Source organism: Oncorhynchus keta, chromosome 20, assembly GCF_023373465.1.
Source record: "Oncorhynchus keta strain PuntledgeMale-10-30-2019 chromosome 20, Oket_V2, whole genome shotgun sequence".
NCBI lineage: Eukaryota > Metazoa > Chordata > Actinopteri > Salmoniformes > Salmonidae > Oncorhynchus > Oncorhynchus keta.
This window is the reverse complement of record NC_068440.1, coordinates 12,453,133-12,469,065: the sequence shown is the minus strand read 5'-3', so window position 1 is coordinate 12,469,065 and position 15,933 is coordinate 12,453,133. Positions and strand designations below refer to the sequence as shown.

Genomic DNA, 15,933 nt, shown 5'->3' with positions numbered 1-15,933 from the left:
TTGTGTGGACACCTTGCAGTACCTCCGAGGACGCCACTTTGGGAACCACTGGTATAGGTCATGAAGCTTTCTACGTTAAGCACATTGCCTCTTCACTTTATATCACGTTGCTTCAAATCTCTCTCTGTAACACTACAGTATGTTTTCTGAATGATGGGGCACTGTGACAATGGCGTGTTTTACGTGTGCCATTACAATATGCATAATGTATTTAAAGTAATGGGGTGTGCCACTCTTTGTGATGTCTGAATGACTTCGCTCTTAACACACCGGTGACTCCAGTGTGATTGTTCCCTCTCTGTCAAAACTAATGGTTCAACTGCTGGTTACCTGGATGTCCCCTCTACCTGGTACAGCCAGAAGAGAATGGGTCTTCCCTCTGAGTCTGGTTCCTCTCAACGTTTCTTCTTCTGGAGTTATTTATGGGAGGACACAATCCCTTGGTCAGAAGACACATTTCCGTTGTTTGCTGTAACACATAGAATAGAATGTAACTTTATTTTCCGTCTCTTAGTGTTCCTAGACAAACTTTTCGGTTTGGGATTGGGCCGCAGGGTTAATTTACAGTCTAAATATCTTTGTGTGTTTTGTAGTATTTTAATCTGTATCCTTTTAACTGAGTTACTGCATTTCAAATAATGTGAAAGCAAGGCATGAAGGAAGTTGATACTTTAATTGATTTATATTCCGGTAACTTTTGGATCATGGAGGCGACTAATACGCACACCAAATGACTCTCACTTTAAATGCAGTGAAAACAACATTTTGGTTTATTGGCCGTGTTTTCAACAAATTCTTCAGTTTCCCAACTCTGGACTTTGAAGTTCAAGTTTCCTCTCTCCATCTGTAGCACCACCACTCCATGACTCTTTTACTCTCTTTAAGTATGTGTTGCTTACTATTCGTTCTGGAATTTCCCAGAAATGTTCCATAAGCACCGAAAGTTTCTTTCTCTCAAATTTTGTCCTCAAATTCAATTTGCATACTGAAGGCAGGAATGTCCATCAGAGCTGTTGCCAGAGAATTGTATATTCATTTCTATACCATAAGACGCCTCCAACGTCATTTTAGAGAATTTGGCAATGTGTCCAACCGGCCTATGCCATCCCACGCCCACCCATGCCCGCGCTCCTGCCCAGTCAGGTTAAGTCCATAGATTAGGCCCTAATAAATTCATTTCAATTTACTAATTTCCTTATATGAACTGTAACTCACTAAAATCTTTGAAATGGTTGCATATTGTGTTTATATTTTTCTTCAGTGTATATATACATTGAGTGTACAAATTTTAGGAACATCTTCCTAATAATAAGTTGCACCCCCTTTTGCCAGCCTCAATTCATTGGGGCATGGACCATGCAAGGTGTCACAGGGATGCTGGCCCATGTTGACTCCAATGTTTCTCACAGATGTGTCAAGTTGGCTGAATGTCCTTTGGGAGGTGGAACATTCTTGATACACATGGGAAACTGTGTGAAAAAACCCAGCTGCGTTGCAGTTCTCGACACACTCGAACCGGTGCACCTACCACCATACGCCATTCAAAGGCACTTAAATCTTTTGTCTTAGCCGTTCACCCTCTGGATGGCACAAATACACAGTCCATGTCTCAATTCTCTCAAGGCTTGAAAATCATTCATTAACATCTCTCCTCTCCTCCCCTTCATCTACACTAACTTGAAGTGGAATTAACAACTAATAGCGAGAAGGGATCCTAACGTTCACCTGGTCAGTGTACAGTACAGTACCAGTACAATCACCAGTAAAGCAGCCCATACCATCACACCTCCTCTTCCATGCTTCATGGTGAGAACCACAAATGCGGGGATCATCCATTCGCCTAGGCTGTGTCTCCCAAAGACACGGCGGTTGGAACCAAAAATCTCACATTTTGACTCATGAGACCAAAGGACTGATTTCCACCGGTCTAAAGTCCATTGCTCGTGTTTCTTGGCCCAAGCAAGTCTCTTCTTCTTATTGGTGTCCTTTAGTAGTGGTTTCTTTGCAGCAATTTGACCATGAAGGGCTGACTCACGCAGTCTCCTCTGAAAAGTTGATGTTACGATGTGTCTGTTTACTTGAACTTATTTGGGCTGCAATCTGGAATGAGTAAATGTGTCCAAAGAGTAAATGTGACTGGTACTGTTTGTCATTGAAAGACCGGGTGTTCCTAATGTTTTGTACAGTCAGTGTACTTTTGAGTTTTTACTCATGTCTGCATTAACTCGTTAATTTAGTGTTATCTGTGTAAAATGTGTTAAACGCTTGTTACAAGTGCTAACAGTGTCAAAGTGTACCTAGCGGTACCTTTTTTCTCTAGCACTTCCTGGAGCGAGTAGTAGCTGTGCCCAAAAAAGAACAGGCCTCAGCCAGTAGAAGAGAAGAGGCAGTTGAACACTCATATTTTTTTATTTTTTATTTTACCTTTATTTTACTAGGCAAGTCAGTTAAGAACAAATTCTTATTTTCAATGACGGCCTAGGAACAGTGGGTTAACTGCCTGTTCAGGGGCAGAACGACAGATTTGTACCTTGTCAGCTCGGGGATTCGAACTTGCAACCTTTCGGTTCCTAATCCAACGCTCTAACCACTAGGCTACCCTGCCGCCGCATACACGTTAACGATAAATCGCTACAGCCGCATCGGTCATATAGTGTGAGGAATCCCCACCCCTCTGAATAATATAAGTAGTGGTTTGACTTGCTTGGAGACAGTTCCCCAAAAAACATCTGTTTCTTTTCAATGGGGGGGAGATTTGTCGAGAGACAAATAAACTGTCTGTCGCGCGCATACATCCTCATATCAACTTTCCTTTGCTCGTGGGACAGGTTGAAATTATGGAGGGAAGAGTGGGAGGGGTGGGGAAAGACGAAGGCCCTTGTAGCTCAATCGCCATTGTGCGGAATCATTCAGAGCTTATGTTCGCCTAGCACCCGGGCACAATGACTCCTATCGTGTACCCTTATCTGCGCCTTCTTGAATTACTTTACCGTCTTGATCGACCTGAGATGCATCGTTTAAATGCAAGTTATGATTAAAAGCCTGTTACTGTCAACCCCTCAGAGAACAAATAACAAATACCCCCTGTTTTTGCAGTGAAAAAAGGAAAAGATGACAGCTTAAAAAATATATGAAATTACACAGTGGGGCCAGGAAAGAGCGACGGAATTTATTGAGCTGAAATGTGTTGTGGGGAGATTTAGGAAGTGAACCCCGAGGGGGGTGGATGAAGTTAATGACTGATTAACAACAGCAATTATAAGATGAGGGGAAGGTATGTAATTAAAATTTCACCGCTCGCCTGTCAAGTGCGTATGTCAGCCCATTGTGCAGCCTTGTTAAAAAAACACAGGAAAAAGAAACCGCCACTTACTTCCAGGGCTTGGCTGAGAGGATCGAGTGGGAGTGATGGGAGTGTGGGTGAACGCTCGCGCGTAGACACGGAGCTCTTGAAGGCTGTAACTCAAGATTTTAAGAGATGCACCCTTCGTTAGAAGTTCACAGGCATGCTTTTTGTGTTGACAGTCCTTGGCACAGGATATTTGGCAGTCAGGGAATCATTTGACTTAATTAATAGGATGCATATTTTAAGGAGGAATACACTATTCAAGCTCAGCAAAGTGGAAAGAGCGAAAGATTTAGTGGGATGGAAAGGTGGAGGGACTTAATTTGTGCATTCAATTCTCCACTTGAGAGAGACTTCCACAGTGCCAGTAAGGAACATGAGATCTCAAGAGAGTCCGAGTTAAATAAAAACAAACGACAACGGCGGGGAGAGAGGTTATAACGTGTCTTTCAGGTGACATACACCCAATCGAATACCATGCTTGTCTTTTAACGCAGGCAACCATACATTTTACAGAAGGGGGAGGGTTTCAACGTTTAGCAATCTTTATACCAGCACACAGCAAGTGGTGAGGGCCTCTTTAGAATTCACAGAGGCCATTTAAGAAGGCTCACCACACAGAGGCAAAGCAAGCAGCCAGCACGCAGAGATGCAGACATACAGGCAAAGGATCTGCCAACAGTGGCCTAGTATCTGCTGGCAGTTTTTAATAGACTTCCTGCTGCTTGACAGGATTTCCTGGTGGCTTTGCAGGGGGGGATCATGGGATACCATGGAGGAAAGTGGGTGGGTTTCTGTGAGCTTGTAGTGGAATAATGGAATAATCCATGAGGTTTACTGTTCAAATGTGTGAAGGTGACACGTTCTGACATGAATGTAGTTTATAGGTGCAGTATTGAGTGTTAAGGAGAAGTTTTAAGGTAAGGTGGATGGACAAAGTTGTATTCTATTATATTCTAAGTGATTAGCAGTATTACGCTTTATTGCAGCAAGATTGAGCATCAGAAAGGCGTAAATTGAAAGATGTCCCGAGGTGACGGTGTCATTTTATGATTGGATTGTAGAGAGAAGCAGTATTAAAAAAGAGTTAAAATGGTGTTTTATTCCTGCAATTGTATCCTCTACATAATTACTTTTCATGAAAACAATCAAATGTGTCTTTTTGGGGAGGGGGGAGGGTTAAATATGGTACAAAATCATTTATGGTTGTTGTCTTCTAATTCAAGCGTTAAAGTTGACACCCACTTAACTCTAAAAGTCTAAGCCTTTGAAAGGGTGGGCGGGGGGTTTCTACTAACATATGACATTGTTGTAAGATGGTCATACCATGGATCATTTAGATATATGATTTGGAATTTTAGGACTCCTGTAGGAGTCAACCACAAAAAAGTATAAAACCATTATTTGATATAATCCTGAATTTGGCCTTCACTACTACAGCCCATTAGAAGAAGATGAAATTATGGATTTAGGAGATATAAGAAAGTTAATATATAAGAAATATTTTAGTTTTTTGGACACATATATAACCTCTTTTATTTTTGTTATCACAAAAATATCTCAAAATTCAGCTCCATTCGCCTCGAATCAAACCAAAAATGTGTCAAAATAAATTCAGCAATTGCATCCTTCTCTCTCTCATCCCCTGCTTTTTTATCAAGCGCTTCTTCTTTCTTTCACAAGTGTTACATGAGCGATTGCACTGTCATATCATTTGCTGTCGGCGATAACCCCTTTTGGGTTGCATCTGCATTTGATGAGAAACAAATATATGCATGTTTTTGCTGTACACACCCAGAGCAGTGGGTCTATAGCCTGGGGACAGTGATGCGGTGGTTGACCTTCCGAGCACTTAAGGTCATTGTGTGGGAAGAGGGGGGGTCAGATAGGCTAGTTGACAACATGGCCAATCCTGTCATTGTTTGCCACTGCGACAGAAACTAAATATGTTTGTGAGGGCAAGTGTCACCACTGTACTCAAAATAATATATATAATGTAATTAAGCAATAAGATCCGAGGAGGTGTTGCGTTGTGCATTAGAAGAGCCCTTAGCCGTGGTATATTTGTCATATATTGCAAACCCCGAGGTGCCTTATTGCTATTATAAACTGGTTACCGTAATTAGAGCAGTAAAAATACATGTTTTGTCATACCCGTGGTATACGGTCTGATATACCACGGCTGTCAGCCAATCAGCATTCAGGGCTCGAACCACTCAGTTTATAATAGAATATAATTTGTATACAGTGGGGTCCGCAATTATTGCCACCCTTTATAAAGATCAAATAAATCATTCAAATACTGAGCTATATTGAATGCTACATTTTTTTAAATTATGATTTTATACTAATAATAATACAATTGCTCAGACAAAGAGATTGTTTTGTCTCAAAAAGGAATTGGTCAAAATTTGACAGCCCTGTTTTCAATACCATTCAATAGCTCGCCTTGCGGGGATATCGGCACTGAGTCTCTTTCAAAAATGTTTTATGAGTTACAGAAAACATTGGGAGGGATCTTAGACCATTCCTCCATACGGAATCCTTCCAGATCCTTAATATCCTCCTTGATATCCTTTGACTGCCCTGTTTAATTCAAACCACAGGTTTTCAATGGGTTTCAAGCCCGGAGACTGAACTGTCCATTGCAAAATTTAGATTTTGTGGTTAATGAACCATTTCTTTGTGGATTTTGATGTGTGCTTGGGGTTATTGTTCTTGTTGGAAGATCCACTTGCGGCCAAGTTTCAGCCTCCTGGCAGAGGCAACCAGATTTTTGGCTTAATTGTCCTGGTACTGGGTAAAGTTAATGATGCCGTTGACCCTAACAAGGGCCCCAGGACCAGTGGAAGCAAAATAACCCCATAGCATAAAATATCTATCATCATATTTTACAGTACGAATGGGGATATTTTCTGCTTTTGCATTTTCATTTCGACGCCAAACCCATCAAATCAAATCACATTTTATTTGTCACATGCACCGAATACAACAGGTATTACAGTGAAATGCTCACTTACAAGCCCTTAACCAACAAAAACAAAAGTACAAAAATAAAATAAACAAATAATTAAAGAGCAGCAGTAAAATAACAATAGCGAGGATATATACAGGGTGTACCGGATATATACAGGGTGTACTGAGTCCAATGTGCGGGAGCACCGGTTAGTCAAGGAAATTGAGGTTATATGCACATGTAGGTAGAGTTATTAAAGTGACAATGCATAGATAATAACAGAAAGTAGCAGCATCAGTGTAAAAAGAGGGAGGGGGGCAATGCAACGAGTCTGGGTAGTCATTTGATTAGATGTTCAGGAGTCTTATGTTTAGAAGTGTCTTGGTACCGCTTGCCGTGCGGTAGCAGAGAGAACAGTCTATGACTAGGGTGGCTGGAGTCTTTGACCATTTTTAGTGCCTTCCTCTGACACCGCCTGGTATAGAGGTCCTGGATGGCAGGAAGCTTGGCCTGGATTTTGCCTGGATTTTGCCTACCGGCCCTGGCACTTGGATTGGAACTGGTGTTTTGGTCAGATGACATGTATAATAATTATGATGGGACACAGAGTGCTGGTTTCAAGCGCAGGGCGCAGCAGGTGTTTATTTAGTAAAGGACCACAGGAGGAGGCAGGTGGCAGGGTCCAGGGACAGGCAGAAGGTCATACACAGGGAATCCAAAAAGGTAACAGTACAGGCTGGTAAAAATAACGTAGTCCGGGAGATCAGGCAAGAGGTTGATGGCAGGAAATCTGATAGCAAAAGAACAGGCAGGGAATAGGCAAAGAAAAGTTGTTAGTGAGGATGGTCAGGATGGTCATGCGGCTGCTACTGTCTATTATCTATCCTGTTGCCTAGTCACTTTACACCTACCTACATGTACATATCTACCTCAATTTCCTTGTGCCCCTGCACAATCGACTCAGTACTGGTACCCTGTGTATATAGCCAAGCTATCATTGCGTATGGTGTATTAATTCCTTGTGTTGCTATTTTTTTTCTTGATTGTTGGGAAGGGCCTGTAGTAAGTAAGCATTTCACTGTTAGTTTACACCTGTTGTTTACAAAGCATGTGAAGTTGAGCTCTGATACAACATGCCTTGATCAGGGTGGACCACCTGTCTCCTGGAGTACTACTGGTTGTGCAGGCTTTTGTTGTAGCCCAAGACCACATACAACAGAACGACTGCCGTCCTCTTGAATCAGAGTGTGCAGAGAAAATGGGGAAGCTGAATGTGACAGAAGCAAAGGGTATGGGCGAAGGACAAACAAGCCCCTAGGGCCATAGATGCGAGGAGACTATGATAAAGCTCAGATACAACCCTAAAAAGATTACTTTGTGTCATGCTAGCCAGACCGGAGAAGGGACACCTCTCTAACCCTGATAAACTGCCTCCTTGGTGATCACCCACTGACTCTTGAACAGTTTAGGAGTACAACAGACGAAAATTACGCTTGGAGTGAAGGAAGATAAACTGTAGTGTCTGGTTGTGTGTTGATTCCTTATCTATTTTAAAAGTCAAAGGATAGGAATAGATGTTTAAATAGAAGCTAAGTCATGTTTCCCGATTGCGTGTGTTTTAGGTCAAAATTGACTCACATGGATTAAAACCCTGTTGAAAATGTAGGCTAGGTCATAGTCCTTTCTTGGGATGTGTAGTTATGACTAAGAACATGGACCCCAACCCTTAATCCTCCTGCAGATACAAGTGTAGAGGACTGTATGAAAGCTACAATGAACTGACCAGACTCAGTCATCAAGCCTCGTTGCAAATTGGACCTTGTGCATTAAAAATAGCATACTGCTGTAATTGTGTAGTTCTCCAAAATCATTCTAATTTAATGAGGTAATTGTATGAGGTAATCTAAAATAAATAATATTGTGGGGGGGGGGGGACATTACAAAAAAATTAAAGATATGTTGCTTTCTGTCAAATAGATTATAGAATATTCTTTAATGTAGTTCTGGACTGACTAGTTTATGTTTCTAAGCAATTTGGTAACACAAGAAGCTCTCAAACTTCAAACTTGCAATGAAAAGCAGAAATACTAACTTGCTAGCGCACAGTTTCACAGTTTTATTTGTGGCTTCTATACTAGCCAGCACATCTCAACTATGCCTTCTTCTTTCACACCTCCATTGGCCCTTGCTACTCTCATAAGTCTACAATATGTTCAGTAGCTGAGGTGCTAACACGCCATAACACTTCAGTGGAACGTGGAGATATACTGCTCCCCCCCAAACCCAAGAGACTCCCACTCTTCCATGGGATAATTGGTCAAGCCTTGTCTTCCCTCCCCTTAATTGAGGCACAGTATTTGCACAAATTGTATGTTCTTTTGCCTCAAATAGTAAGGCAAAATAACATATTTAAGTTTCTTCTCCCTTTTGTTTCTCTTAGAAAAAAGGAAAAGTTAAATAAATGATAAGAGGAAGGGAATTTTGATCTCCTTTGAAAGACATGCAATTATTTCCCAATTAAGGAAAGTTGTGGTGGACTTGATGATGTTGGATTTTATTTGGACGAATGTGCTCAGTAGATGGCGCCAGTGACTTTTCAAGCAGCATGGAGAATATAAACGTACACTACATCTCATTACAAAATCATGGGCATCAATTGGTCCCCCCTTTGCTGTTATAACAGCCTCTATTCTTCTGGGAAGGCTTTCCACTAGATGTTGTAACATGCAGGGAATTTCTTCCATTCAGCCACAGGTATTTTATTTTTTTATTTTATTTCACCTTTATTTAACCAGGTAGGCTAGTTGAGAACAAGTTCTCATTTGCAACTGCGACCTGGCCAAGATAAAGCATAGCAGTGTGAACAGACAACACAGTAGAAAAAAACACAGTAGAAAAAAAAATGGGCAGTCTATATAAAATGTGTGCAAAAGGCATGAGGAGGTAGGCGAATAATAGGTATTAGTGAGGTCGGGCACTGATGTTGGTCTATTCGTCCGGGCTCGCAGTCGGCATTCCAATTCATCCCAAAGGTGTTCGATGCGGTTGGGGTCGGTCAAGTTTGATGCGGAAGAACTTGACTGTGCATGCCAGTCAAGTTCTTCCTCAACGATCTTGACAAACCATTTCTGTATGGACCTCGCTTTGTGCACGGGGGCATTGTCATGCTGAAACAGGAAAAGGCCTTCCCCAAACTGTTACCACAAAGTTGGAAGCAATTCTGTGTTGGAATCACAGAATTGTATGCTGTAGCGTTAAGATATCCCTTCACTGGAACTAAGGGGCCTAGCCCGATCCATGAAATATAGCCCCAGACCATTATTCCTCCTCCACCAAGCTTTACAGTTGGCATTAATCATTCGGGCAGGTAGCGTTCTCCTGGCATCTGCCAAACCCAGATTAGTCCATCGGACTGGCAGATGGTAAAGCGTGATTTATCACTCCAGAGAACGCGTTTTCACTGCTCCCTAGTCCAATGGCGGCTGACGCTTGGCATTGAGCATGGTGATCTTAGGCTTGTGTGCGGCTGCTTGGCCATGGAAACCCATTTTTATGATACTCCCGACTAACAGTTTTTGTGTTGACATTGCTTCTAGAGGCAGTTTGGAACTCTGTAGTGAGTATTGCAACCGAGGACAGACAAGGACAGACAATTTATATGCACTACTCGCTACAGCACTCTGCAGCACCGTTCTGTGCGCTTGTGTGGCCTACCACTTTGTGGCTGACGTTTCCAATTCACAATAACAGCACTTACAGTTGACCGGGGCAGCTCTAGCAGGCCCGAAATTTGTTGAACTGACTTGTTGGAAGGTGGCATCCTGTGATTTTGCCACATTGAAAGTCACTGAGCTCTTCAGTAAGGGCAATTCTACTACAATGTTTGTCTATCCAGATTGCATGGCTGTGTGCTCGATTTTATACACCTGTCAGTCCACTCATTTGAAGGGGTGTCCATATACCTTTGGCCAAGTAGTGTATGTACTGTACAACTTTCCCTTAGAGGGATTTCTGATTTGATAATACAGTTCTCATAGAACACACTGGATACTTGGAATAAACATACAACGATAAACAGCATACATCAGGTATTATTAATGTTTATTGTACAACTTGTGTTTCTGTCCTCAAATGTTATTTTCACTGTAGTTGTATACAGTTATCGCACGTCACACATGTATAAACATATTTAAGAGTGGTAAAAGCAGAAAGAACCTTGAGTTATATAATTCGAAAATATAGTAAAGGTGTTAATTTCACTATGCTGAAAAAGGAAAAACATAATTCAGTGGACATTGTAAACGGCAAAGAAAACATGAATTAAGAGATGTGTAATTAGAATGTGGAGATAATTGCTGTCATTCCTGTTCCAATTCATGTTGTTTGAATGATTTTAATAGAATTGTATGCATAGAAAACAAAGTTTATTTGTTCTCTCTCAGTTCATCCGTTTAAATCAATAAAAACTGAGCTCCACCCTGATGAACACCATTGCAACAGAGTCCATCTCCTTCTTGCTTCTTGAACCAGGGAGAACCGGGAGAGGGGAAGCAATGGAGTCTCGAGTCCATCCCGACACTACTTTGCCTGGGCTGCTGCGGGGTCCCTGGAGGGGTGGTGGAGGTGGTCACGCACTTGCTTTCCCTGAGACACCTCCGCTGGTGTAGTACAGTGCTGATGTAGCCTACTGCCCACTAGCCGTCACAGAGTAGGAGAGAGGAGGACAGCCATGCCGAGAGGGCAATTACAATAAGGACAAAGACCACAGCATAATGAGTCCCCAATGCTAGTTTAATAAAGAGGAGTAGGGGGGTAATATTAGCAGGGCTGATAATGACGTGTGTGTACGTGTTGTAGACCCTACCTTACAGGCTTGAGAGGTCTGGACTGTAGTTAAAGTGCCGATGGCTGTGTACGTTCCCCCTTCAAATGAATCCACCATTCAGTCAATGAAATAAATCCATGAAACACACGACCATGGGGTTTTACGGAAATCTCTTTTTACCGTATGCATTTCACAGGATGACGCCAACATAGAGAGATACTGCTTCTCACAATTTGATATGTATACGTCAATGTATTCTAAAATACAGATAATGTGATTTATCTAATAGATTTGGCAGAAACCTTGCGGTGCTGATTTTTGTTCTATCTATATATATATATATATATATATATATATATATATATATATATATATATATATATATATATATATATGTGTGTGTAATGTTTATGCTTGTTTTATTTGCAGATTTTTGTTACCCACGGTCTTCACAAATGGTTGGATACAGACATTGATAATGTGAGTATAAGGATATTCTTTATATAAGGATATTCTTAATTCACAATACTGAACATTATATACAAGCATAGCATCTGAACAAAAATATTCCTATTTGTGTATGAAACAAATGTTTAGTAAAATGTGCTTGGGAATTAGGGTCTGATTTCAAAAGGTGTATTCACACTATATTGGTAAAGAGAAGGAACAATGATTTTAGACTCCGATGTTCACATGCATCACTTGAAAGCAGCACAAACTCTTAAAAGGCCAACACAATATGTGTAGCGTGGATAGAGGTTTCTATGAATGTCTGTCTGTCTGTCTGTCTGTCTCGATCAGTTGAGAACGATTCCTGGCTGGATTTCCACAGTGTTCCAGTTATCTCCCAACGGATCCAGGAACTCCAGCCGCTCTCTCGTTCACTCTCGCTTTCTCTCTCGCTCTGTGGCTGAGATGAAGCCTTGGAGACACTGGCCAGATCAGATAACGTGCACACACACACACACACACTACGAGAACATATTCAAATCAGTGTGTAGTGGATGAATAGTATCAGATAGACATGTTAACACTGATAACCCTGCAGACAAACAAACACAAAAAGCTGGCCTAGCAGAATATCAGGGACTTATTTTAGCAACATGCAAATAAGATGAACAAATTATTTATTTAGTGATTATATTGTAAAGATAGAAAAACAGAAGCCTCAGTACTATTTCATTTTTTAAACCATATTTGTGATATTAAAAACCAAATTGAATAACATTTTTTTTAAATATATATATTTGCTGTAAAGTCATGAGAGGGTATTTATAGCACATTTGTCTGAAATTAATTATTAGTTGTTAACATTATTATTATTATTATCTTGAGTAAAAAAAACAAGTTTTAATACTGGTCGTAGCAGCAACATTTCAAAGCTTTACACATTTGAAAATCAGACTCGCGTTTGCCTAATTTCTTTAATCACAGATATTAAAACCTCCGAAGGAATCACACTCATAAATTATTCCTTGCAATCGCATAAACCTACCTCAGCAAGGGCTCGTCCCAGTATGACAGGAAGCTTTCCCCCCTCTTACTCTCTTTTGCTCCTTCTCTCTCAGATCAATGTGGGATTAAGGGTGATTACATGCACACCCTTTGGGACGCTTTATTCCAATGAATTAACCGAGTGAATGAGCAGCCGCACCGCGACAGAAGACTATTTTGTACCAGGCCATATAAATGATGCATATTCCGTAGATATTAACCTCGCCTGATCATCTTTTTATCATTAGAATATTGAGAGGGGGGAGAAGGGATTATTAATTGCCCTCATTGTGTAGTTGTCTTCACTAAACTGCTCTGGTACAGTATGTGGCCAATGAGAGCTATTAATTGGTGTTTTCTTTATTTGATGGTAGAACGATATTTCATGAAATACTGTATAAGCACTCAAATTTACGACATACACATCATAACAATTTGTACTATATATATGATAACTTTTGATTACTATGATCCGATGTGTGTATATTTCGTAGAATTGACTTGCATTTCTTACCCAGTGAAAGATTATTTCATGACAGTTTATTTTTCGTTCTTTTTTTTTATATTAATGTTTACACAACAAAAGAAATTGGTGAAATGGCCTCTTAAGGCTGTGTCTACAGACGGAGGACACATTTCCCCGATGTTGTTGACCAAAAACACTGGTAGATGTCAGCCTCTCTTTATTATGATATTTTGAGATTTGCCTGTATTTTTGTCATTGGAGAGCACATACATCGTGTCAACTCAAATGAAGCAATGTGGCAAACGGGGAAACTGTTAGGTTGGGGAAGAGGAGGGCGATAACATCGGATGTGAGTGTGGGAAGGTGGGGGACAGTTTTTGCATCACAGAATAGAATCTCCTCAACCCCTATGATTGACGTTGTCATGCAGGAGTGTCACGATGACTAAAGTGTTGGGCTACAGTTCTAAGTCCTCTTTATTTAAATAGAGCAGGAGTGAAAGGTATTGCGGAGAGAGTGGGAGGAAAAAAGTAGTCCCCCTTTAGACTCAGGCATTGAATAGAAAAACACACACACACACACACGCACACCTTCTTCACATTATTTTTTGTCTGGACACCCTGGCTAAATGATGATGCTTTGAGGATGTAATTAGGCATTTCGTTCAAAGAGTATGACCGCAGATCCTTGAATTATTACCGTCGTTAAAATTGTACAAATATGGAAATATGATTGCCAGGAGCGCATAAATCAATGATCGGCATGCCCTGGAAATCCAATAAATATGAGCGGTTGGAATACTTACAAATGCTAATTGCATGCAAGGATTTGCATATGGCAGTATTTAAAAGCAATGTCCTTGCCGAAAGAGCCTTTATGGGTAGACAAAGAAGGGATTGTGATTAGACAGACACCCACTCGTGATTTTATCAAACCGACACCGGTCCAGTCACAATTACTGTAAACAGTAGCCTACTCAAGGGGTTGCTGCACATGAAGTACTTAGTAAGAAATACAGAAAGTATCTTAGGGTGTTGCAAATAAGTCTATGTTCATTATCCAGTTTCCTCCGTCTGTCCTGTCTTTTTACAATGGGATAATTGAAGTGACTTTGAATAATGCGCTATGACCTCATAGTGATTACAGCTGATGAAACCAACCTTAATTGAGGTTATTGATTTATATTAAAAGGCATATGCTTTTTGCTTTGAACAAAACAGCTTCTCCTTTTGAAATGTGTTATTAATGCATGCATATTACACTGAGTCTACAAAACATTAAGAACACCTGCTCTTTCCATGATATAGACTTACCAGGTAAATCCAGGTGAAAGCAATGATCCCTTATTGATGTCACTTGTTAAATCCCCTTGAAGCTGTGTTAAAGAAGGATTTTTAAACCTTGAGACAATTGAGAAATAGATTGTGTACTTGTAAGTGTAAGTGCCTTTGAACTACAAAGGTGCCGGCTTTTTCATGCTAAACAGTTTCAAATGTATATCTAGAATGGTCCACTACCCAAAGGACATCCAGCCAACTTGACACAACTGTGGGAAGCATCGGCGTCAACATGGGTCAGCATCCTTGTGGAAAGCTTTCGACACCTTGTAAAGCCCATGCCCCGACAAATTGAGGCTGTTCTTAATATTAGGAAGGTGTTCCTAATGTTTGGTCTACTCACTGTATATATATATATATATATATATATATATATATATATATATATATATATATATATATATATATATATATATATTGGGGTCCGAAATTATTGACACCCTTGATAAAGATGACCTATAATGACTGTATTAAAATAAATAATGCAAATACTGAGCTATATTATATGCTAAAACAAATTGGGAAATTATATTATTTCATTGGAATACATTTTTTTTTTCTCAAAAGATAGGGTCAGAATGATTGCCAACCCTGTTTTGAATACCTTTGAATCCCTGAGCTTGCGAAAATAATGGCACTGAACCTTTTTATAAAACATTTTATGAGATTGGAGAACACATTGGGAGGGATCTTAGACCATTCCTCCATACAGGATCTTTCCAGATCCTTGATATCCTTCGTTTGCGCTGATGGACTGCCCTGTTTAATTCAAACCACAAGTCCGGAGACAGCTGGCCATTGCAAAATGTTGATTTTGTGGCCAATGAACCATTTATTTGTGGATTTTGATGTGTGCTTGGGGTTATTGTTCTTGCTAGAAGATCCACTTGCGGCCAAGTTTCAGCCTCCTGGCAGAGGCAACCAGATTTTTGGCTTAATTGTCCTGGTACTGAGTAAAGTTAATGATGCCGTTGACCTTAACAAGAGACCCAGGACCAGTGGAAACAAAATAGCCCCATAACATCCAAGATCCACCACCATATTTTACAGTAAGTATGGGGTTCTTTTGTGCTTTATGCATCCTTATGTTGACACCAAACCCACCACTGGTGTGTGTGGTCAAAGAGCTCTATAAAATAAACATGTTTTTATTTGTTCAACAAAAACTCTTTCTCTGAACAATTGTATTAGTATAAAACAACATAATATCCTGTTCATATTTTTTTTATTTTATACAGTTTTATTTGTTCATCTTTATCAAGGGTGACAATAATTCTGGATCTGACTGTTTATATGCAGTATATATATTTGACCATTTATTTTGTGTGACCGTGTCAAAAATGCAGCCATTTATTTAGTGTTGACATGTCAGCACAAAAAAAGGATTATGGGGGGGTTTGCTTGCCATACATTACCCAATGTTTTCTGTTTTTAGTCCTCATGGGCTTTATCGTTCCACAGTCTTGCTGTTTGAGAGTTAGAACGAGCCCGCCGTTGACGGGACTTATC

At 40.4% G+C, this 15,933-nt stretch overlaps 1 long non-coding RNA gene across 1 annotated transcript in view; it reads left to right on the top strand.

Moving 5' to 3' along the window:
* Positions 1-15,933, top strand: part of LOC118399057 (uncharacterized) — a 147,570-nt gene that overhangs the window by 13,561 nt on the left and 118,076 nt on the right. The gene's annotated exons all lie outside the window — the stretch shown is intronic.